Source organism: Panthera leo, chromosome D2, assembly GCF_018350215.1.
Source record: "Panthera leo isolate Ple1 chromosome D2, P.leo_Ple1_pat1.1, whole genome shotgun sequence".
In the NCBI taxonomy this organism is placed as follows: Eukaryota; Metazoa; Chordata; class Mammalia; order Carnivora; family Felidae; genus Panthera; species Panthera leo.
The window spans coordinates 13,153,711-13,178,796 of record NC_056689.1 but is presented as its reverse complement, the minus strand read 5'-3'; the positions used below and the strand labels follow the sequence as shown (position 1 = coordinate 13,178,796).

The window sequence follows — 25,086 nt, the reverse complement described above, 5'->3', positions numbered from 1 at the left end:
CAAGAGTCCCAGGCTTAACCGACGGAGCCACTCAGGCACCCCTCCCTTTGTTCTTAAGGTAAGCTGATATTCAAGCTATAGAAAGAGAAAAACAAGACACCACGTAGCTTAAGAGATTGTACAAGAAATTGCCATTGTGTGAAAAAGCATGGCATAAAAGAAAAATATTGACTAAATTATCCCGAGTGGAAGTGAGGAACAGAAACTGGGAAATAGGAGTAACAAGAGAGATTTTTCACTGTACACCCATGTATGACTTTTGACTTTTGAAGCATGTGAATGTATTATCAATTCAAATATTAAAAATCTTACAAGTCATGAAAGCACCAATAAACAAGAAATATTAGCAATAAAATAATTTTTAAAAGCTGGCTACTTACATTAGGTGTTTGGGGAAGACCTCTCTGAGGAAGTAGCATTTAAGCTGAGTTCTGAATGACAAGAAATTAGCCATACTATAATCCTGGTGCAGAGCAATCGAAGCAAAAGGAGTACAAAGGTCTTAAGGTGAGAAAGACCTTTGCCAGTATGTACAAGATAACGTAGGAGCCAGATCACGAAGGACTTTGTAAACCAGAGTAAGGGTTTTAGCTTTTTTCTTTAAGATTTTATTATTTTTTTAACGAACTTTAATTCACTTTATTTTTTTTAATGTTTATTTTTGAGAGAGAGAGCATGTACGAGTACAAGCAGGGGTGGGCCAGACAGAGAGGGAGACACAGAATCCGAAGCAGACTCCAGGCTCTGAGCTGTCAGCACAGAGCCTGACGCGGGGCTCAAACCCACAAACTGTGAGATCGTGACCTGAGCCAAAGTCGGATGCCTACCAGCTGAGCAACCCAGGTGCCCCTCACTGCATTTGTCTAGTATAGAACTATGTGGTGGCCATAGCTGGAGCCTGGGTCCTCCACACAGAGACTCTGGTATGGGTCTTTACAAGATGGTCATTGAATTCCTGATAGGGAGACTTGAAGAACACAGTCTCTTTCCAGAGGCCAGGGGTGAGATAGCTGTAGGTCTTGGACATGGCATCAAAAGAGGCCTTGGCTGGAAAAGGGAAAACAGCAGGAGGGGGGGTGGTGGATTCATCTGACACAACGCTCCCGATGCATATAGAAGCTGTTGTAATCCTAGGAACAGAGGCCACTCGGGCTGGTCTGAAGTGCATTAGGAGGGCCTGTCTCTCTCTCTGAAAATACACCAACCACACACTGAGTATGATTAAGTGGAGTCGAGAGAGGTAAGATTTTATTTTTAAGTGATCTCTACACCCAACATGGGGCTTGAACTTTCAACCCCGGGATCAAGAGTCGCACGCCTGCTCTACCGACTGAGGCAGCCAGGTGCCTCAGGATGTTAGCTTTTCATCTAAATGCAACTGGGCAGCCAATAGAGGATTTCAAGAAAGAGAGGAACTATATTTAATTTACATTTATAAAAGACCATTCTGGCATCTGAATAGATGATGAATTCATAGATGGCTATGAGAGGACATAAGGAGACCCCTGAGAACAGCGTCAGAGTATCCCATGAGAGACAATGGTAGCTAAAACAAGGGTGGGAGCAGGGCACACAGTGCGAAGAGGTCAAGCTGGGGTTAGTTTAAGTGGAATTAACAGGAATTACTGGTGGATAGCATGTAGAGTTAATGAAAAGAGGAATCACGGATGATCACTGGATTTTTAAAGAAACCGAGTAGATAGCGGTACCATAACTTGGATTTAGGAAGACAGAGGAGGAACAGCATTTTGGGGGGGAAATTAGAGATGCCTATGCGCTATCCGAGAAGAGATGTCAAGAAGGCATTTGCAGGCACAAGGCAAGAGAGAGTTCACAGGAGAGATCAAGCAAGGCAGGAAGTTGGAATTGTGTCACTGACATGCAGATGATGTATAGAGCCGTGGGACTGAATGAGCTCACGTAGGCATAGTGGGTTCTGCACTGATCCCTGGACACTCCACTTTTAGGGATATACATATCTTTTGAAACTGCTTTTTTGATTCACACACCATACAATTCAGTGGGTCTTATTATATTCATGGAGTTATGTAACCATCACCACAATCTAATTTTAGGACATTTTTGCTTCCCTAAAAGAAACCCCATCCGTGTTACGATTCACTCTTCATTTTCCGTCCACTTCACTTCCCAGACCCCACCCTGGCCAGCCACAAATCTGTCTTCTGTCTGTAGATTCACCTATCCTGGACATTTCATATAAGTGGAATCATACAATGTATTACATAGTTCTCGTGACTGGCTTTGTTCACTTAACGTGGTGTTTTCAAGGTTCATCCGTGTTGTATCACAATTTCATTTCTTTTTAAGTCTGAATAACAGTCTATCATATAGATATACCACATGTTGTTTATCCGCTTGTCAATTGATGGGCATTTGTGTAGTTCCTACTTTTTGGCTCTTATGAGTAATGTTGCTAGGAACATTTGCATATAAGTTTTTGTGTGGGTGTATTTTTTCATTTCTTTTGGATAATGTTCCCCCAAAACTCATATTTTGAAGCCTTAACCTCCATTATTTTGTATTTGGAGATAGGGTCTTTATGGAAGTAACTATGTTGAATGAGGTCATAAGGGTGGGGACCTTCCAACAGGATTAGTGTCCTTGTAAGAAGAGACAGAGAGAACTATTTTCTCTCTTTATGTCATGTGAGGACACAGTGAGAAGACAGCCATCTGCAAGCCAGGAAAGAGGTTCTCACCAGGAATCAAACTGGCTGGCACCTTAACCTTGGACTTGAGCCTTCAGAACTGTGAGAAAATAAACTTCTGTTGTTTAAGCCACTCAGTTTGTGGTATTTTGTTATAGCAGCTCAAGCCAACAGTGACAGGTAAATCCTAGAAGTGGCATTGCTAACTCATATGGTGACCTTGTTTTACATTTTGAGAAGGGACTATATACTTAAGATATACTCCCTCAGATGTACAAAATGTATACAAAAGTATATATATATATATATATATATATATATATATATATATATATATTTTTTTTTTTTTTTTTTTTTTTTTAATGTTTTTCTTTAGTTTTGAGAGAGAGAGATGGAGTACAAGCAGGGGAGGGGCAGAGAGAGAAGGGAGGCACACAATCCAAAGCAGGCTCCAGGCTCCAAGCTGTCACCACAGAGCCCGATGCAGGGCTTGAACCCACGAACTGTGATATCATGACCTGAGCCAACGTCGGTCGCTTAACCAACTGAGCCACCTAGGCGCCCCTATAAAAGTATATTTATTGTAGCAGCATTTATAATAGAAAAAAGTTGATTAAATCACATTCTGTGATTGAGTGGAGCAAAACTGTATACTATCAGGACATATAGACGTAGATATAGATATTTACAGATACAGATATTAACAAAATACTTTTTGTGAGATACTTGTGTTCTTCCACCTCTATTTTTTCCATCCTTACTTCCAAAAAGGTACCCATGCCATTTTGCGCTTTTTCACCTCTGGGAAGTATTATGATTCTAAGACTAAAAGAAATTTCTTGCAAGATACTTCCTTTTCTGAATTAATCTTCCTGAAACCTGAGCCTGTTGATGAGGTCAGTCTAGGTGTCCGGGAAGAAGGGTACGGAAAAAAGGAGCGGTGACTTTCAGGGCAAAGAGAAAAGAAGAGAGGAGAGATTCTGGGAAGGGAGCGAAAACCAGAAGTTCCCATGATTGTGGGTAACGTTCCTGGGGATGAGCAAGACTCGAGAGAGGATGGACCAGACAGTAACATCCCCACTCCCTTCCGCATGAATTTTTTGAGGACACATTCAATCCACTACCCCAAGGGAAATGCAAAAAAAAATATCCATGCAAAACCTCGTACACAAATGTTCATAGCAACATTCCCATGGCAAGGAAGCAGAAACATGTCAGACTTTGAAGGATCTTTGTCAGCTTTAACAATAAAGCTGTCAACAGTGTCTACGAAGCTTGGAGATGAGACGCCCTCAGGCGCTTCTTAAATCTAAAAGCTGGGAAAGTGGTCCCAAGTCTGCCTGAGATGAATTTTTCTGCTAGTGTTCATTCTTTTTTCAGTTTGGGAGAATACTACAAGGAAAGTAAAAGAAATAAAAAGGCTAAAAATATCGAAATAACACTGAGAATGGAAGGGCTCTGTTAGGTGCCTCAGTCAACTTTGGCTCAGGTCATGATCTCACGGCTGGCTGCTTGTGAGTTCGAGCCCTACCTCGGGCTCTGTGCTGACAGCTCAGAGCCTGGAGCCTGCTTTGGATTCTGTGTCTCCTTCTCTCTCTGCCCCTCCCCCGCTTGCACTTTCTCTCTCTCTCTCTCTCTCTCCCCCCTCTCTTTCTCAAAAATAAATAAACATTATTATTTTTTTTTTTAAAAGGAAGGGCTCTGTTAGTGGATGAGAGATTCCAGAATACAGACAGCAGATTACTGACTGATGAAAGCCGTGCAGATAAAGCCATAGTTAAATATATGCAGAGAAGTGGCTGTGGCTGACACAGGATCCAACAGGCTCAGTAAAGCCATATGCAGAATAATGCCCCCACCAAAGATGTCCCTGTCCCCATCCCCAGAACTGTAAATATGGTAGGTATACAGCAAAGGGCACGAAGGCTGCAGACGAAATTAAGTTGCTAATCAGATGACCCTAAAACAGGGAGATTATCCTGAATGGTCCAGGTGGACCAATGTAATTTCAAGAATTTTTCTAAGTGGAAGAAGGAGGCAGAAGGGGAGAGTCAAAGAAAATGTGAGACTACAAAGTCAGAGTGATGTGGAATGGACTCAACCCACCATTTCTGACTGTGTAGATGAAGGAAGGGGACCATGAGCCATGGAATACAGGTGGCCCCTAGAAACCAGAAAAGGCAAGGAAACAGATTCTTGCCTGGAGCCTCCAGATAGCAACACAGCCCTGCTGACACCTTGCTTTTAGCCCAGTGAGAAGTGTTGTACTTCTTCAGACCTGTAAGATAATAAATATATGTGGTTTTAAGCCACTAAGATTGTGATAATCTGTTAGAGCAGCAATAGGAAACTAACTGGAACAGTGCTATACTGGTCAACACAGAGGTTTGAAGGGATAAATATGGATGAAAACAGAAATTAATTGATGGTCTGTAAACAAAAGGATGAACAACCCCCGCCCCCCGCCACTACCTCCTTCTTGTGCCAGTAGGAAAACTAAATCATCATTGCCAGGTATATGTCCTCAAGCAAAAGAGGAAGACATCTTCTCTAGAGAACTAGAAGTCAGTTTCCGGGGTGAATTTGGGCAACTAGCAGACATGCTGGTGTCAAAGAGCCACACTCTTCTACTGGGCATTTGAGAGCCTTCCGGAAGTTTGATGGCTGTTCCCTTCCCATTCACGTGACAATGAGACTTACCATCAGGCAGCCCTGATCACAGGAGCTGAGCTCCCATTTGCTCCCATTTAGCGTTTCTACTGCCTCGTTCTGTAATATAAATGGACAGCTGGAAACTCCCACATTTATGGAGTACCTGCCGTATTAACAGAGAAAACCGAGGTTAAAAAAGAAGCAACAACAAAACAAGAAAATATAGAAAAATTTAACTTAGACGGGACAGGAATAATTAAGGCAACACAGAAAACCTTAAAATAAGACAAACCATAACCTTAAATAGTACCATTGGAGAGATTTGAGAAGATATCGAATTGAATCTATGCCTGATGTTGTTTACCTACCCAGAAATCATTTCCTTGCTTTTTTCTTGTGGTAAGAACCTTGATACTTTCTCCCTGTTTCATGGCCATGTGCTTCCAGGGAGGCAGAATTCTCTCTTCCTCTGAGGCGGTCAGACTTTTTTCTCTAAAGGCCTTCAAGTGATGGGATGAGGCCCACCCACATTATGGAAGGCAATCTGGTTTGCCCAAAGTGTACTGATTCAACGGTTTATCTCATCTAAAACACTCCTTCACAGCAATTTCTAGACGAGTGTTTGACCAAATATCTGGGTGTAGACTCAACTTTCATGCTGTCTACTTAGACACTAATGAAATCAAATATGTCTCCTGGTATTTAGTGGGTTTACCTGACCTTGATCTTCTATCAAGTTACCCCATAACTCCAAATGATTTCTGTATTAAAATAGTTGTCAGCCTTCCAATAACAAAAATCAAGAAAGTAGATGTAGACACAGAGAGAGTAGGCAGCACAAGAAGAACGATAGGCAAAGATAGATAATCACGGAGGGAGCAATCAAAGCAGTAAGAACTCCTTTACTTTACGGAAGGAAGAAGAGACTAGAAGAATTCTTTGGAGTTCTTTGGGCACTTGGGTGGCTGACTGGGTTAAGTGTCTGTCAGGCTTAGGTCATGATCTCACGGTTCGAGTTTGAGCCCCACCGTGGGCTCTGTACTGACATCACAGAGCCTGCTTCAGATCCCCTATCTCCCCCCGCCCCCCCCCCCCCCGGCACTCCCCTGCTTGCATGCTCTCTTTCTCGGTCTCTCTCTCTCTCAAAGATAAATAAACCTTAAAAACAAAATAAAAGTGTCCTCCAACTTTCATGAGTCTAAGAACCTTGTTCACTATAGTGATAAGGTTCATTCAAAAGCAAGCCTATAGTCTAACAAAGGTTTATTTAGTTGCTGAAACAAGTAAGACCACACACACACCAGAGGGGCAGGATGTCTAACTTAAAAAAAAAAAAAAAAAAAAAAGGCAGAGGCAGGGGAAGAGACTGTGATAGCATAGGATTGGGTGCAGTATAGGTAAGAATTAAGCAGGCTCTGGTCTGGGCTATGAAACAGACTCTAAGGTCTGGAACTCTTGAAAACTACAAAGTTAAAATAAACGTGGAATGTTGTATCTGAAAACCCCTTATTTGAAGCTCTATACCTGGACTGGAAAAGTGCCAAAATGATCCACATGGCTCAGCTCTGCCAGGCAGGAGAGGGATGTTCCATTCTCACTGATAGGATTTCAAACAACAAACTTCTGAGAGTTCTGTTTTAGGGAGCAAGGTTTTTCATCCCATGTCCTTTCATTAATCAACAAAAGCAGTTGTTTACAGATTCACAATGGATATCTCTCTATGTACTGAAATTCTTCTCAACTTTAACAGTCAGCATGAATGCTACCTCCCTTAGTTGTTATTCAATTTCCCCTTGTGCGGGGGGGGGGGGGGGTGGATAAAGGCTTCTTATTTTCAACCAATGATACCAACACCACAGCTATGTGTGCTTTAATCATGTACCAGACCCCATTGCTCAATGTTTATTTGTGTCACCTCATTTGATCCTCATAACAAACCACTGAGCTAATTACATAGAAACCTGACGCTTAGAAATTAACAAACGTATGGAATTTGCTTTTTCTATGATTGCACTTACTTTCATTCTGCCTATTTTACCTGGTTGATTATTATTATTATTCTCTTAGTTTTTGAGGCATCAACACTATCTTCTTATCTGTGACCACACGCCTCCGACTTGGTAGACTCTCAATAAACATGGAAGTGAATCACAAGTAGGCTGGAACATGTACGTTCATTGGCTTGTTCTGCAGTCCTGAGTTTAGAGGAATCACCGGGCCAGCACAGGGGCGGGGAGCTTGCCCAGGTTTGGGTGGGTGGGCCAAACCTCCGACTCCGAAGCCCCTGGCTCGCTATAGCCACGCCTAAGCTCCAGCAGCCACCGCCCACCCAGCGGAGGTGGGACTTCCTGTCTCCCTAAGGAAGCACTTCCGGCCAGGACCGGAAGCTCCGCTGCTGCCTGGCGCGTGCGAGGGTCGGTGTCCGGACCCCCCGGGCTCTCTGCCTGCAGGTGAGCTTCGGAGGGGCTGAGGGGCTGCGGGAGCCAAGCGTTCGTGGCCGGCCGGTGGCCGGTGCGTCACCCTGCAATGCTTCGGTCCTTTAGTCCTTTCCTAGAAACTTCTTAGGTGGTCAGGAGTCGGGCGTTGCCTGCTCCCTGCCGCCTCGACCAGACCCAGGCGCGCCGGCTGTAGGGAGTCCGGGCCGGCGAGCGGACCAGGAAGCCGCACTGGCAGCGCCGTCCATCCCTTTACCGGGAAGCCTTGCTGGCGGGTCACTTTGGACGAGGTGAAATAGGTCGGGTTAGAGAAACAGCCCTGAAGTTCCGAATCATTTAACATTTGTGGACGAGGAGGAATAACGTGTGGTAGGTGGAGAACATTTAACATTTTGAAATAGTGTTTACTACCAACTGCGGACTGTTCCGAGTTGTGGGTGGGTGCACATGAGGGTGCGACATCCCTGTCCCCAAAGAAACAACAGTCTCGTTGGAAGACAGGGTTCACAAATGCCAGACGGTTAAGGTAGAGACGGGGGAGATGAAGATGAAGGGAGCAGACTTGTTTGACGTTAACCTAGCCAAGGCCGCTGTCATTTGATATTTGTCTCAGCATCGTTTAAGTTTTAACCTTTCTGTATGCTTTTAGAAACAGCTGTCGCTGGGGATTTTTAAAAGTCCACGGCAACAGTCTCTGCCTTTTGACAGGCAGGTTTTTGTACTTATTCATTGTCATTACTGAGACATTTGTTCAGGCCCAAACTTTTGGAGCCATCCATGACTCATCTCTTTCACACACCACACGTACGATCTGCCAGCAGATTGTATGGACTTCACCTTCGGAATCTGTCCGGACTCCCAGTCCCTTCTCACCCAGACTACTTACTGCATAGCCACCTAACTAATCTGCTTTTTCTTCTTTCAGTCTTTTTTCATTACAGCATCTAGAGTGATCCTCCTAAAAAAAAAAAAAAAAAATCAAATTTTTGCCCTCCTCTGAGAAATCCTCCATGGACTACAGGGGTGCCCGGGTGGCTCATTTCGTTAAGCCTCCGACTCTTGATCTCAGCTCAGGTGTTGATTTCAGAGTGGTGGGTTCAGGCTCCCCACTGGGTGTGAGGGCTACTTAAAAAAGAAACAGAAAAAGAAAAAAAAAAAAAAATCCTCCAAAGAATGCCCATTTCATTCAAGAGTAAAAGCCGAAGCTGGTAGAGTGACCCCCAGGGTCCTGTATGATCCCCTCCTGTTTTACCTCTGATCTCTCTTGCTACTTCTCGAGCCTCCTCAAGCACATCCCAACCTCAGGATATTTGCACTTGGGGTTCTTTTGCCTGGAAGTCTCTCCAGTCCCTCCGTCTGTCTATATGGTTCAGACCCTTACCTCCCTTCTCGTTTTTGGAATTTTACCTTGTCAGTGAGGTCTTCTCTGACATATCCTTCCCTTACATCTCCGTTGCCCTCTTTGTCGTTGTGCTTCCCATTCATTACATGACATGCCATGCCATGTGGTTTATTCATTTATCTGGCTTACTATGTTCCCCCCACTAGGATAGAAGCTTCATGAGGGCAGATATTTTTGTTTTGTTTACTGCTGTATTCCTGGTGCCTAAAACAGTATCTGGCTTTCAATAGGCTTCCCATAATATAACAGTTGAATGAATGGATTTGGACCTTTTCTACCATTTTATACTTTGTACTTTCTGTGCTTTTTTTCTCCTCCTTTCTTGACTTTTTTTGGACTGAGATTTGGATTGAGATTGGATTTTGTTTTGTTTTCTTTCTTCATATTTTCTTTTCTACTTCTTTGGAAGATATATTACTCTGTTCTTATACCAGTTAACCTTTTTTTTTTTTTAAGGAAGAATTATTATTTATTTATTTTATTTATTATTTTTTAATGTTCATTTACTTTTGAGAGAGACAGAGCATGAGCAGGGGAGGGGCAGAGAGAGAGGGAGACACAGAATCCAAAGCAGGCCCCAGGCTCTGAGCTGTAGGCACAGAGCCCAATGCGGGGCTTGTGTCTCAGACCTTGAGATCATGACCTGAGCCGAAGTCGGATGCTTAACTGACTGAGCCACCCAGGTGCCCTGGTTAACCTTTTAAATTTAATTTTGAATTTCACTATGAATACTTAATTGAATCTAATTCAATCTTAATTGAAATTTTTTAATGTTTATCTTTGAGAGAGTGTGAGCAGGGGAGGGGCAGAGAGAGGGGGACACAGAATCCGTAGCAGGCTCCAGGCTCCCAAGCTGTCAGCACAGAGTCCCACACTGGGCTTGAACTCACAGACTGGGGCTTGAACTCACAGGCTGTGAGATCATGACCTGAGCTGAAGTCAGATGCTTAACCGACTGAGCCACCGAGGCATCCCAGTCTTAATTGAATCTCAACCCTGCAGAACAATATTGTTTTTACCTTTAAGTTATGGATTTAAACAGACTTCTTGGATCATCTCAATTCTTAATTATTTTTGTAAGATGTGAATGTTCAACAATAAAACTAGAGTTGTTACCATTTTCTGGTGGTTTTGTTTTTTTCTTTTTGATTGATTAAAGTCAGTTTATCATATACTTTAGTAGAATATTTGTTGTATGCTTAGCACCTCAAAGTTTATTTAAAAAGTTTATGGTACTTTCCCTACCTTACCCTTTTGTTGGGAAATATGCAACAATGCATTGTCTCTAATGGAGAGTACGTTAAAAAATAATAAGGTAGACATATTATTCAGTGGGAAATGAATATGACCCAGAAAGTAAGGTCTGCCAGAAAGGAGAAACGTTATAGGTTGCCAGTTATTAGGAGTGGCTGGGATGAATTTGTGGAGGAATGATTTGGGAAGATTTGCTGATTTTTGAAAGTGTGTACAGAAAGGGCACAAAGTTATTAATTCATTCTCTTTTATACAGTTTTGTCAGAAAAATTGTGGGTTTGGTGTAGATGTAAGTCATTGATGTTTTATTTTTTTTTTTATTTTTTATTTTTTTTTAACGTTTATTTATTTTTGAGACAGAGAGAGGACAGAGTATGAATGGGGGAGGGTCAGAGAGAGGGAGACACAGAATCGGAAGCAGGCTCCAGGCTCTGAGCTGTCAGCACAGAGCCCGACGCGGGGCTCGAACTCACGGACCGCGAGATCATGACCTGAGCCGAAGTGGCCCCTTAACCGACTGAGCCACACAGGCGCCCCAGTCATTGATGTTTTAGAGAGGAGATGTGCCTCTTTCAGAGAGAACATGTGCCTCCTATAGCCTCTTAGGAAATGCTTAAAACTTTTTGGAGGACGTGCTTAAAATTACATGAGACAGTTCAGTATGTAAAGACAAAGGAACTACCGTGAGGACAGAGTACAACTTGGAGACAGGCTTTGACATGAGGCATAAAAGGACAGCAAGACATGCTGAGCGAAATAAGGCAGTCCCAAAAGACAAATAGTGCTGGATTCCACTTAGATACCTAGAGGGGCAAGTTCATGGAAGCAGAAGGTAGGGGCTAGGGAGAGAGGGATATGGGGAGTCCTTCAGTGGGTATAGAGTTTCAGTTTTGCTAGATAGAAAAGTTTCGGTGATTGGTTGCACAACAGTGTTAGCATATCTAATGCCTCTGAACCGTACACTTGAAAGCGGCTCAGGTCACGATTCCACGGTTCGTGAGTTCCAGCCCCTTGGGCTCTGCGCTGACTGTGCGGAGCCCGCGTGGGATTCTCTCTCCCGTTCTCTGTGCCCCTCCCCTGCAGGCTCACTCTCAAAATAAACTTAAAACACAATGGTTACGGTGATAAATTTTATGTTACGTGTATTTTACCACAACTAAAAAACCTTCTTTATAAAGGACATGGGAAGGATCCTGTGCTCCCCTCCCCACCTTCACCCCCCCCCCCACCCGCCTCCGATGCTGGTGGCACCTCAGAGCTCAGAGCAGCCTGTTTCCTTGGGGCTCTGGGGAGGTGAGCAGTCCGGTGCCCCAGCGCCCGAGTGCCTGTTGAAGGTGACAGTGATGCGGAGATCTAAAAGCAAGATAGTTTCCAACTGGGATGGATATTAAGATATTGAAAAAGAGGTCGATAATGATAGTTGAGAACCACAGGGCCAGACTCTGGTGTTCTCAGCTCTGCAGGGGACTCATTCTCACAGTAACGGTTTGTTGAGGAGAAAGAGTGGGGTGGTGAAGCTTTATGTCCAAAACAATTCATTTTCTGTGGACTGTGAGTCATTGGTTCGAGCCCTTCGAGAACTGCCTGTCTTAGTCCACCTCCATGTTGCTGCCGAATCGGTCCAGGCCACCCTTCCTTTGGAGCTTCCTCAGGTGAAACCAAAGAGAAATGATGAAACCAAGGGACTGGGGAGGCACTTAAAAGGGCCCTTGGGGCCTGGAGGAAAGGGATCCGTCTCTGAGCTGAAATCTGCTGCTGGCTGCCTCAGGCACCTGGGGAAGGGTAGCCCAAGCCTGGATCCTTGTAGGGTTCTTAGGAACCCGCTGCCCCACTGCAGTCAGCCGCACACCACTCGGAGGAAGAAGGAGATCTGGCATTTAGTTTAGACGTGCCTGTAAAAGAGAGAACATCTTAGCAGACCAGACACCCCAGGGCCGAAAATCTGAGACAGATGGGAAGGTGGCCCAAGAAGAAGGTCCTGCAGAACCACCTGCAATGGAAGAAAACGTGGAGTCTGAGCAACCAGGTACATCAAACACTGTTACCGAGGAAGAGCTGAACGACTGGTTGGGCACCGTGATTTCCTAACATTAAAAAAAAAAAAAAGCAAAAAGAAAAATGAAAAAAAAGTCCCTGAAGCAGATTTTGGTTGCCTTGTCAGCAAGGGCAGGCTCAAGGCTGTCCTTCCGGAACAGCTGATTTACAAGCATGCCTCAAGCCCGTGTGAGCCATCACGCTTGCCCCAATAAACGGCCTACCTCTATGTCCCGCGACCTCTGAAACCATACATTTAAGAGGCTCCTTGCATTTGTTCTCTGGCTTAAATCTAATAGAGTCCTTGAGGGCAGCGGACGTTACGGCTCTTGGTTCCAGCCCCCTCCCTTTCGATGTTTGCAGCCTAGCAGGTGCTGCTGACAGAATGGGAGCAGACAACAAGGCATGTGTTTAGCCAAAATAAAGGAACGCTGGTCTATGGGGGGCAGGGGGGGGGGTGGCGGGAAAGACAGCAGGTGGGTTTGTTTAAAATTGTGCTAAATAGCAGGGTGCCTGGCTGGCTCAGTCGGTAGAGCATATGACTCTTGATCTTGGGGTGGTCAGTTTGAGCCCCTTGTTGGGGGTAGGGCTTATTAAAAAAATTGGGCTACGTACTTGGAAATTGTTACATTTTGGGTAGTAAGTTAAAAGCAGATGATATTTTTGCCCTTAAATGTTTAAAGGATTCCCAAGTTCTGTATCTAGTCTCAACATGAACCTCCAATCAAAGAAACCCTCTTACATTTCCCTACCTAGAAAGTTCGTTTTCCTTACTCTCTGCTGTCTGTTCCTGACAGCTTCCTCAGGGCGTGGTTCCCACAGGGAGCCTTCCCTTCCTCTTAACCCACATGGTTCTCTTCCATCACTGAATTTGGTCCTTGCACTTTTAATTTTAGGTCTTAGTTTTTTGCTGTTGGTTATCTCTCCCAGCTAGACTATAAGTTCCTTTTAAGAGCATGTCTTTCAACTCCTTGTGTTCTTTGTAACAGGTTAATAAGCGTAAGGAGTCCCAGCTTGTTAGTGTCTGAGCTAAGATCACTACTTGGAGCTCCAAAATCTCAGTTAGGTGTGGCTCCCATTGATGTTGAGTTTTCTACTCGGTAGGTGTCAGTGTGTGAACGATCTTCAGACCTCACACCGATTATTTTGGTACAATTTTGAATAAACACAGGCAAAGATTGAGGGACATATATTTGGAAAGGTAATGGAAGTCATATTGAAAAATCTTTTTTCTAACATTCATTCACGAAGCGCCAGTACGTTTTACCTCTTCTTTTGTGCATCAGATATCTTTTTGGATCTCTTGGTGGTTTAAGAAGGTGGGAAATGAGATAGAATCCATACCTGTGAACGGTGTGGGCCTACTGCAATTAAACTTCCCCATGTCAGGTACTGTTATTCTGAATTTGTAATATATTTCTTTGAATTTATGGAGGGTTTTCTCCTTATCTAAATATAGAATCTAGGGGTGCCTGGTGGCTCAGTTGGTTGGGCGTCCGACTTCAGCTCAGGTCATGATCTCGCGATTCGAGGGTTTGAGCCCCTGCTTTCGATTCTGTGTGTCCCTTTCTCTCTCTCTGCCCCTCTCCTGTTCATCCTCTGTCTCTCTCAAAAATAAACGTTAAAAAATTTTTTAAATATAGAATCTAATTTATGATGTTAAGGGTCTTAGTGATTAAGAGATGTTAATGGCTAACATTTATTATTATTTTTTTAACTGCTTTATTTATTTTTGAGAGAGAGACCAAGTGTAAGTGGGTGGGGAGGATGAGGGCAAAGAGAAAAGGAGACACAGAATCCAAAGCAGGCTCCAGGCTCTGAGCTGTCAGCACAGAGCCCGACATGGAGCTCGAACCCTTGAACCGTGAGATCATGACCCTAGCCGAAGTCGGATGATGCTCAATTGACTGTGCCACCCAGGTGCCCCAGTAAATTATTTATTTTTAAAGTTTATTTATTTTGAGAGGGAGAGTGCAAGCAGGGGAGGGGCAAAGAGAAGGAGGGACGGAATCCCAAGCAGGTTCTGTGCCATCAGTGCAGAGGCCAATGTGAGGCTCGAACTCAAGAACTATCAGATTGTGACCTGAGCCGAGATTAAGAGTTGGATGCCTAACTGACTGAGGCACCCGGGTGCCCCAATGGCTAACGTTTATCAACTGTTGATGGTGAGCACTTCTACACATAAAAACTCATTTAATTCTCACAACAGTCCTGTGAAGTAGGTCCTCCTGGTATACATTTTACAGATGAGGAAACTGAGACACACAGAGGTTAAATTATCCAGTGTCCCATAGGTAACATGTAGTGGATGAGGTCGAATTTCTTTCCAGCAGACTGACTGCATGTAATGTTCGTATTACAGTAAATAGGAACACATGTGATCTTAATTCTTGTGTATTTTTTCAGAATTCTTAACAGTTGCAGGAGAAAGAAACTCAGCTCAAACTGATGTAAGCGAAAGAAAATTTACTGTTTCATTTGGGCTAATGAAAGGCTTCACGCATAGTTGGATCAACACCACTTTCCCTTGCGGCCTTATTTTCACACAAATTTTTTCCATATAGTATCAGAAGTACTTCTCAGCTCTTCTAGTGTTTTTTGGTTTTGTTTTGTTTTTGAGAGAGAGGGCACAAGTGAGCGAGGGGCAGAGAGAGAGAGAGAGAGAGGGAGAGAGAGAGAAGCAGGGCTCACCTGATGTGGGGACTTGAACTCATGAACTGTGGGATCATGAGCTGAGCTGAAATCAGATGCTTAACCGACTGAGCCACCCAGGTGCCCTCAGTTATTCCAGGTTTAAGTGGTCCTTTTGTTTTAGGTCTTGGGAAAGAGAGGGATGGATCCTGTCTTCAAGAGCCCATGTCATTTTCTAAAAGGTTGGCTCTGCTTGGGTTAGGGTCTTCATGTATGGACCAGTTGCTATATGCAAGGAAATAGAGGTGAGGAGTCACTATATTGGCCATCCTGGGCCATGTGTCCACTCCTCTGGTGGGTGAGTGACAGCCCACCAGGCAGAGAAAGTACACTTCCCACAAGGGGAAGATGCTGGGCTCAAAATGGCAGAAAACAGGTGAGAACCATTTCGATAATATAGATGGAACTCTTCAGATGCCTTTCCCACGTTAAGATTCTTCCACTCAGAAAATAACACAGTTGGGGGCACCTGGGTGGCTCAGTCAATTGAGCATCCAACTCTTGATCTCAGCTAATTTCTTTTTTTAATTATTATTTTTTTATTTTTATATTTTTATTTTTAACAACAAACACACGATGTTAGCAACATGGATTCCAGAGACAAACCGAGGTGAGACGGAATGAATGCAGAACAAACTAGTGGAACTGTTTCTTTCAGTCTGCGTTCCTGTCACCAGAGGATACCAGGGCCAGGATGCCACATGCCTTTTAGTATAAGGAAAAAGTCCCTTGACGTTTCTTCATCTATCACTGGAGAAGTTGAATGAAGTGTACTGTAACAGCTCATTTCTTGATCTCAGGGGTGTGAGTTCAAGCCCCATGTTGGGCTCTATGCTGGGCGTGACGCCTACATATATTAAGAAAAAACACAAACAAACCAGTGGTTTTTTAGAAGAATCTGTAGAAGAATTAAAGAAATTGTCAGCGGGGCACCTGGGTGGCTCAGTCGGTTGAGCGTCCGACTTCGGCTCAGGTCACGATCTCGCAGTCCGTGAGTTCGAGCCCCGCGTCGGGCTCTGGGCTGATGGCTCAGAGCCTGGAGCCTGCTTCCGATTCTGTGTCTCCCTCTCTCTCTGCCCCTCCCCCGTTCATGCTGTGTCTCTCTCTGTCTCAAAAATAAATAAACGTTAAAAAAAAATTAAAAAAAAAAAAAAGAAATTGCCGGCAATTTTGAATGAATATTGTGAATAAGGAAAATGAAAGCGTTTTGTAAAGGGCTATGTAATTTAGTTTAAATAATTTACTTTGATGCCTGTCATGTCCTCAAATTTTCTTTGATTCTTTATCTAGGATAAAGACCCCTTTAGCAGTCTGATAAATTCTGTGAGCTCCTTAGAATTTTTTTTTATTTTTAGGTAATTTTTATTTTTAGGTAAAAAAAATTTAAAAAGATTTTATTTTTAGGTAATCTCTATACCTAATGTGGGGGTCAACTCACAACCCTAAGATCAAGAGTTGCTGACAATATGCTACAGACTGAGCCAGCCAGACACCCTAGAATGTTTTTTTAAAGTGTTTCTTTATTTGAGGGGGGAGGGGCAGAGAAAGAGAGGAGAGAGAGACTCCCAAGCAGGCTCCACACTGTCAGCCTGGAGCCCGATGTGGGGTTTGATCTCACAAATTGTGAGATCATGACCAGAGCCGAAAGCAGGAGTCGGACACTTCACCGACTGAGCCACCCAGGTGCCCCAAAATGTTTTTAAATACAGAAAATACACAGGATTTCTTATAAAGAACTTACAAAACTCAACATCCAAAAAACAAATAATCCAGTTAAGAAATGGGCAGAAGATATGAATAGACATTTTTCCAAAGAAGACATACAGATGGCTAACAGACACATGAAAAAAAAGGCTCAGCATTACCCATCACTGGGGAAATACAAATCAAAACTATAATGAGATACCACCTAACATCTGGCAGAACGGCTAAAATTAACAACATAGGAAACAACAGGTGTTGGCAAGGATGCAGAGAAAGGAGAACACTCTCACTATTGGTGGGATTACAAACTGGTGCAGCCTCTGTAGAAAATAGTGTGGAGGTTCCTTAAAACGTTAAAAATAGAACTACTCTATGATCAGCAATTGCACCAAGAGGTATTTACCCAAAGGATACAAAAATGTACAAAAACACTAATTTGAAGGGATACATGCACCCTGATGTTTACAGCAGCATTATCAACAATAGCCAAATTGCAAAGATCCCAAAAGTTCATCAACTGATGAATGGATAAAAAAAAGATGTGGTATATGTATATAATGGAATATTACTGAGCCACAAAAAAGAATGAAATCTTGCCATTTGCAACCATGTGGACAGGGCTAGAGGGTATTACACTGAGCGAAATAAATCCAAGAAAGACATACCATATGATTTCGCTAGTGTGGAATTTAAGAAACAAAGCAAACACAGGGAGAAGAAAAGAGGAAAACCAAGAAATAGACTTTAAAAAATTTTGTTTAATGTTTGTTTATTTTTGAGAGAGAGACAGACAGAGAGTGCACAGGGGAGGGGCAGAGAGAGGGAGACACAGACTCCTGAAGCAGGCTCCAGGCTCCATGCTGTCAGCCCAGAGCCTGACACGGGGCTCTAATTCACGAACCGTGAGATAATGACCTGAACCGAAGTTGGACCCTTAACTGACTGAGCCACCCAGGTGACCCAAAACAGACTGTTAGTTACAGGGAACAGACTGATGGTTACGCGAAGGGAGGTGGGTGGGGGATGGGTAAAATAGGTGAGGGAAATTAAGGAGGGCACTTGTTATGATGAGCACTGGCTGTTGTATAGGAGTGCTGAATCACCAAATTCTACACTTGAAACTAATTTTACGCTGTATGTTAACTAACTGGAATTTAGTAAAATTGGAATAAACATAAATAATAAAGGTTGGAAAAAAACATATAGGATTTTAGATGAGAATCCAGTTATGTGAAATAAAGTTATCAAAATACTTAAAAATTGTAATGTAATGTGTGTTCATTAATATTTTAAATGACAGAATCTAGCGGCAGGTCTAATAAATGCTGTAATTTTGAAATAGTGATGCATATAAAATATATCTTGGGATAGCTATACTAGCTGTAATGTGATAGATGTGGGATCACAGGTGCTGCTAATCAACTATTTTTTTTTGCCTATGTGCACAATTTTGGAAAATGCCGAATTTCAGTTAGAAGATGCCTTGAGTCTATGGATTTAGGGTAAAAAAAACCTCCCTTAGGCTCTGTCCAGGTAATCAGCCCAGTGGTCCAATTACCTGGAGTTGAGTGAGGTCTTACTCTATTCTTGTTAGTTACCCCTGATCCCAGTTACATGACTTATACTATATTTCTTTGGCCAAGCTTTCTAGATGCAACCTTTGGGTTTCTGAGGAACATCCACCTGCACTGTCCCATTATGGTGCAGTCCCCACTTTTTGGGATAGTCATGTATGTTTTCTTGAATACCATCAAGGCCAGGTACTAACCTTGACCTACCTTCAGTCTGAGTTTCTGGTGGTCATGACTTAACCACTGAAGATATATTCCCTCTCATCTTTTATTCCTAATAAGCATAGATAATAACTCAGATGCTAGGCCATTTCTTTTCTTGTCTTCCCAGGTAATGATCAGCCTCATTCTAAAGTAGTCTGCCTCTCAGAGGAATTGAGAAAAATAGTTCCCAGTAAGAATTAAGAAAATGTGATTGAGAGGAATGGATACTAACATTCTATAAAGAGGGAAAAATTGCTCCTGACACTATGGAAATTGGATGCTGTTGAGAAGAAAGAGTGTTATATATAACCAAAGTAATGGAGGAGACAGCCAAAAGATTTTAGGGAGAAATTGTAGCAAAAGCATAGTACCTGAACGTGTGGTCTCAAGTTTCCGTTCCAGGCGGATACCTGCAATACCGTGAATATCACTAAAATTTGCTGGGATGGGCTCATTATTGGAATGGAAATACATGTCTTTGTTAAAAACAATCCAATGTAAGATTTGAGAGCTGAAGAGTATATATCAGGAAGATAAACATATTTGTTTGGCGCGAAGAGTAGTGACATTAGGGTAGAAAGCACAAGGGACAATGCTAGGACTGAGGAGTAGAAGAGATCTATCGATTATGCTGTATATCATTTGGTAAAGAGAATAAGGTTGTTATCCTCCTAATACAGATTATAAAAGAGGCACAAAAATCAGATAAATGATGAAAGATTTCAGCTGTCTTAAATTCTGCTAGAGGCTTCTTTTCTCTGGAAAAGACCTGATTTGTGTGTGGAGTGGGGAGGGTCCATTGTTAAGTTCCTTGGCAGAAACAAAATGAGAGGAAAGATTCCTTTGTTTTGAATTCTCATCAACAAGGAGGAAGAAATAAGTGAAGTGAAAGAGCCTCAAAGATTCTGGGAAAAGAAGCTATTTTTGAATCTTCTCAATGAAAAAAATGTTGAATATAATCAAACTGCTTCCTAGGGCATTAGGAGGGTATAATTTGAAGAGTGGAGAAGAAATACCATATTCTTTTTTTTTTTCATTTTTTTAAAGACAATGTATTTTTAATGAGTTAAGCATACAGCTATTTCTGTTAGCTTCTATACACACGCTTGCAAACAATTGTCTTTTTTTTTCGCTTGCAAGCAATTGTCTTTTTTTTTTTTTAATATGAAATTTATTGTCAAATTGGTTTCCATGCAACACCCAGTGCTCATCCCAACAGGTGCCCTCCTCAATGCCCATCACCCACTTTCCCCTCTCTCCTACCCCCCCATCAATCCTCAGTTTATTCTCAGTTTTTAAGAGTCTCTTATGGTTTGGCTCCCTTCCTCTCTAACCTTTTTTTTCCCCTTCCCCTCCCCCATGGTCTTCTGTTAAGTTTCTCTGGATCCACATCAGAGTGAAGAAAACATATGGTATCTGTCTTTCTCTGTATGACTTATTTCTCTTAGTATAACACTCTCCAGTTCCATCCATGTTGCTACCAAAGGCCAGATTTCATTCTTTCTCATTGCCAAGTAGTATTCCATTGTGTATATAAACTACAATTTCTTTATCCATTCATCAGTCGATGGACATTTAGTCTTTTTCCATAATTTGGCTATTGTTGAAAGTGCTGCTATAAACATTGGGGTACAAGTGCCCCTATGCATCAGCACTCCTGTATCCCTTGGATAAATTCCTAGCAGTGCTATTCCTGGGTCATAGGGTAGATCTATTCTTAATTTTTTGAGGAACCTCCACACTGTGTTCCAGAGCAGCTGCACCAGTTTGCATTCCCACCAAGAGTACAAGAGGGTTCCCGTTTCTCCATATCCTCGCCAGCATCTATAGTCTCCAAACAATTGTCTTAATCAAGAGGTCAGTTGAAGGATGCATTATATGTAGTGTAGTTTCAAAGAGGTAAGCATATGGCTATTCCCATGAAATACCATATTCTTAATGATTCAGTGTCCCAATTAAAGTGGAAGCAAATCAGAGCTCTCTAAAACTTGAAATATTGGGCTCAGCCAGCCAGGTGCCCCTCATATTATTTTTTTAATTGTGCTGAAATACAGATAACATTGACCATCTTAACTTTTTTTTTTTTTTTAAGTTTATTTGGAGAGAGAGCGATAGCAGGGGAGGGACAGAGTGGGGGCAGGGGGGACACTTGCAAGCAGGCCCTGCACTGTAAGCACAGATCCTGATGTGGGGCTCCATATCGGGAATGGTGAGATCATGACCCCAGCTGAAATCAAGAGTCAGATGCTTAACCTTAAGACTGAACCACCAGGCGCCCTGACAATTTTTGAAAAATACTAAAAAATTTTTAAATTTATTTTTATTTATTTATTTAAAAAATTTTTAAATTCTTTTTTATTTGTTTATTTTTTAAATTTACATCCAAGTTGGTTAGCATATATAGTGTAACAATGATTTCAGGGGTGGATTCTTTAATGCCCCTTACCCATTTGGCCCATCCCCCGCTCCCACAACCCCTCCACTAACCCTCTGTTTGTTCTCCATATTTAAGAGTCTCTTATGTTTTGTCCCCCTCCCTGTTTTTATATTATTTTTGCTTCCCTGCCCTTATGTTCACCTTTTTTTAGTCTTTATTTTGAGAGAGAGAGAGAGACAGACAGAGTATGAGCGGGGGAGGGGCAGAGAAAGGGAAACACAGAATCCAAAGCAGGCTCCAGGCTCTGAGCTGTCAGCACAGAGCCTGATGCAGGGCTCGAACCCATGTACCATGAGATCATGACCTGAGCCAAAGTCAGAGGCTTAACCGATTGAACCACCCAGGCGCCGTGACAAGTTTTAAAAAATATTTAAAACAGTTTTTTAAAGTTTATTTATTTATTTTGAGAGAGAGAGAGGGTGTGCAGGGAGGGGCAGAGAGAGGGAGAGAGAAACTTCCAAGCAGGCTCCACACTGCCACCAAGGAGCCCGACACGGAGCTCAAACTCAAGAACTGCTAGATCATGACCTGAGCTGAAATCAAGAGTCAGACACTTAACTGACTGAACTACCCAGGCATCCCTTGAGGATTTTTTTTTTTTTAAGCATTTATTTATTTTTGAGACAGAGAGAGACAGAGCATAAGTAATCTCTACACCCAGCATGGGGCTCAAACTCACAACCCTGAGACCACGAGTCTCATGCTCCACAGACTGAGCGAGCCAGGTGCCCCAGACCCTCTTAACAATTTTAGGTGTACAATTGAGTAGTGTTAAGTACATTCACACTGTTGTGCAATCTTAACTCATATGTGTCCAGAACTCTTCATCTTGCAAAACTGTAACACTGTAGCCATTAACACTATTTCCCCCTTTGCACAGCCATTGGCAACCGCAATTCCACTTTCTCTATGAATTTGGCTACTCTAGGTATTTCATTTAAATGGAATCATACAGTATTTGTCCTTTTGTTACTGGCTTATTTCACTTAGCATGATGTTCCCAGGGTTCCTCCATGTTATAGCATGTGATAGAATTTCCTTTCTTTTTAAGGCTGAATAATATTTGACTATATGTGTATACCACATCGTGTTGATCCATTCATCCATCAACGGATATTGGGGTTAGTTCCATCTTTTGGCTATTTGTGAATAATAGCGCCGTGAACGTGGTTGTACAATTATCTGCTTGTGTCCTTCCTTGCAATTCTTTAAAAAAAAATATTTTTTTTAATGTTTTTTTATTAGTTGAGAGACAGAGCATGAGCTGGGGAGGGGACGGAGAGAGAGGGGGAGTCACAGATTCTGAAGCAGGCTCCAGGCTCCGAGCTGTCAGCACAGAGCCCGACGCGAGGCTTGAACTCATGAACCATGAGCTCATGACCTGAGCCGAAGTCGGCCGCCTAACCGACTGAGCCACCGAGGCGCCCCTTTCCTTGCAATTCTTTTCAAAGGATTTAATTTGAGGAATTATGTAGTCATCTCATTGTGAAGAACATCCAGAAAACAGCTTATATATTTTTTTTTAATTTTTTTTAACGTTTTTATTTATTTTTGAGACAGAGAGAGACAGAGCATGAATGGGGGAGGGGCAGAGAGAGAGGGAGACACAGAATCAGAAGCAGGCTCCAGGCTCTGAGCCATCAGCCCAGAGCCTGACGCGGGGCTCGAACTCACAGACTGTGAGATCGTGGCCTGAGCCGAAGTCGGACGCTTAACCGACTGAGCCACCCAGGGGCCCCTAAAAACAGCTTATATTTTTAAAAACAGCTTAAGAAAAAGATAAGTAAAGTGGGTAAAGGATGTGAACAAGTAATTCATAGAAAAGGGAATCAAAATGAATAGATGCTCAGCTTCCCTCATAAAAGGAAATGTAAATAAAATGTATATTTCACTTATCAGACTGACAAGTAACCAAAAATTATTTGCGAAGGGCAACGTTGTGATGATACTGGGACTTGCATACAGTGCTGGTAGGATTGTGAATTGGTGCAGTTCCTAAAAAGGGACATTTGTTATTAGCTCTCGACATTAAAAATGCTCTTCCCCTTTGATTCAGCAATACCCAGTTTGAGATTGTTTGCTACAGTTATTTTTGCACAGGTATAAAAAATAATTGAGCAGGTTTAATCTTTGCAGTATTATTTATAATAGCAAAGACTTGGAAGTAACCTAAGTCCATCAGTTTGTGAAGACGGGTTATATAAATTATGGTATATCTATGCAAATACTGTGTAGCCATAAAAAATGTAAAAGCTTCTGACATGGCTGTGGGTAAATTTCCAGGTTATATTATTAAATGAAAATGTAAGGAATAGAACCCCATATAGAGCATGGTCTCATTTGTGGAAAGAAAGAAAAAAATATAGCAGCTTGTATAAGCACAAAATGTGTGTGGAAGATACTATAAGATACAATAAAACTGTTGCCAGTGGAAAGAGCTAATGACTAGCAGGAATGGAAGGGAAACTTTTAGTGTATTCCCTTTTATTCTTTTGAGTATCATCTATTTAAAAAGTTAAGTGAGAAGGGCACCTGGGTGGCTTAGTTGGGTAAGCATCCAACTTGGGCTCAGGTCATGATTTCATGGTTTGTGAGTGTGAGCTCCACTTGGGGCTCTGCGCTGACAGTGTGGAGCCTGCTTGGGATTCTCTCCCTTTCTCTCTTGCCCCTCCCTCCCTCCGTCTCTCTCTCTCTCTCTCTCTCTGTCTGTCTCTCTGTCTCTTTCTCTGTATCTCTCTCTCTCTCTCTCCCTTCAAAATGGTTAGGTAAACTTTAAAAAGAAAAGAAAAGGGGCACCTGGGTGACTTAGTTGGTTAAGCGTCCGACTTCGGCCTAGGTCACAATCTTGCCATTCCCAAGTTCGAGCCCTGTGTTGGACTCTGTGCTGACAGCTTGAGGCCTGGAGCCTGCTTCCGATTCTGTGTTTCCCTCTCTCTCTCTGCCCCCTCCCACTCATGCTCTGTCTCTCTCTCTCTCTCTCTGTCTTTCAAAAATAAATAAACATTAAAAAATTTTTAAAGAAAAAAAATTAAGTGAGAAAGATGTATCTGGAAAAATATAAGGAGCATCCCTGAAATGAAGAAGAAACAGCATAACAATGACTTTCAGGCACTTGAATGGACCTCTTAAGAAAAATACTGGTAAGGTTGAGCCTCCAAATCAATTTGTGAAAAAATGGGAAGATAAGAAAAGAAGCTTCTAGGATTGATCTAGACTAAAAAGTAGTACAAATGCCTTGGGTGTAGTAATATACGGCTTTTAGTTTAAATCTAGAATATTTTGAAACATAGGAAACACCCAGATACTCGTTGCCTTTATTTAGCGATTGTTAACATTTTGCCACCTTTGCTTCATCTTTTGAAAATATATTTAATGTAGCATAGAGATGACAGAAAAATCACAGATTGACTCAATTTTTTATCTTTTGTCGTGTCTATGGAAAATGATTTCTGTCTTTAAAAAAAAAAAAAAGCCTGTTTAAAAGCATGTTGAAGATAAAAGGAGGTGGTACAGTGTTTGGCCATTTTGAATTAGCCTGCATTCCAAGAGAAATTACATGTAGTAATTTAGGAAAGAACTGGGAAATACGATTGCAAAAATTCCTGTCCGTAATCTTTAAAGAGTAATGAACAAGGAGAAATAGAACCTCTAGGAAAGATTTTTGTGAACATTTAGAAAAGCAGTAATCCTAAGGAAGTAGCAAGAGTTGAGCGAGTCTTGCTAAATTTGCCTTTGTTTGTTTGTTTGGATTGCAATTCCCTGACAAGCCAGGGAAATTTGCAGAGAACAGTGCAGTATTTACTTTCTCTGTTGATCATCATTATCTTCCTTCTCGTACTCATTATTGTCAATAGAACAAATCACAAAGGAACAACTGTTCCTTCCAAAAATATTCATACAACTCAGAGGTGTTTAAGTTACCCCGTTCCTCTGATTGACAGTATATTCTGGGACTGACAGTTTATTTTGATTTCAGGGGAGCATTTCACAAAGTTCATGATGTTCTTGCATGTGAACTGGATAATAGGAGGGCT

The 25,086-nt window shown here is 42.2% G+C and overlaps 1 protein-coding gene, 1 long non-coding RNA gene, 1 other non-coding gene and 1 pseudogene across 5 annotated transcripts in view; 2 read left to right on the top strand and 2 right to left on the bottom strand.

Moving 5' to 3' along the window:
• Positions 1-1,117: 1,117 nt before the first annotated feature.
• Positions 1,118-1,241, bottom strand: LOC122202905. The gene has a single exon (XR_006194955.1). It is a non-coding gene; the product is annotated as a small nucleolar RNA SNORA64/SNORA10 family (small nucleolar RNA).
• A 3,635-nt stretch (positions 1,242-4,876) lies between these two features.
• LOC122202201 lies at positions 4,877-7,632 on the bottom strand. The gene is made up of 3 exons (XR_006194512.1): positions 7,359-7,632; positions 5,369-5,483; positions 4,877-4,946 (listed from the first exon to the last, which is right to left on the bottom strand). It is a non-coding gene; the product is annotated as an uncharacterized LOC122202201 (long non-coding RNA).
• A 73-nt stretch (positions 7,633-7,705) lies between these two features.
• The window catches only part of TBCE (tubulin folding cofactor E), a 91,708-nt gene continuing 74,327 nt past the window's right edge, over positions 7,706-25,086 (top strand). For 2 of the 3 annotated variants that reach the window (XM_042909398.1, XM_042909400.1), the window contains exon 1: positions 7,706-7,770. The gene's annotated coding sequence lies outside the window, so the exon portion shown is untranslated. Of the gene's footprint in view, positions 7,771-7,802; positions 8,125-25,086 lie in introns of those variants that run through there. The other variant, XM_042909399.1, reaches the window with a different exon arrangement.
• Positions 11,650-12,499, top strand: LOC122201788 (annotated as a pseudogene).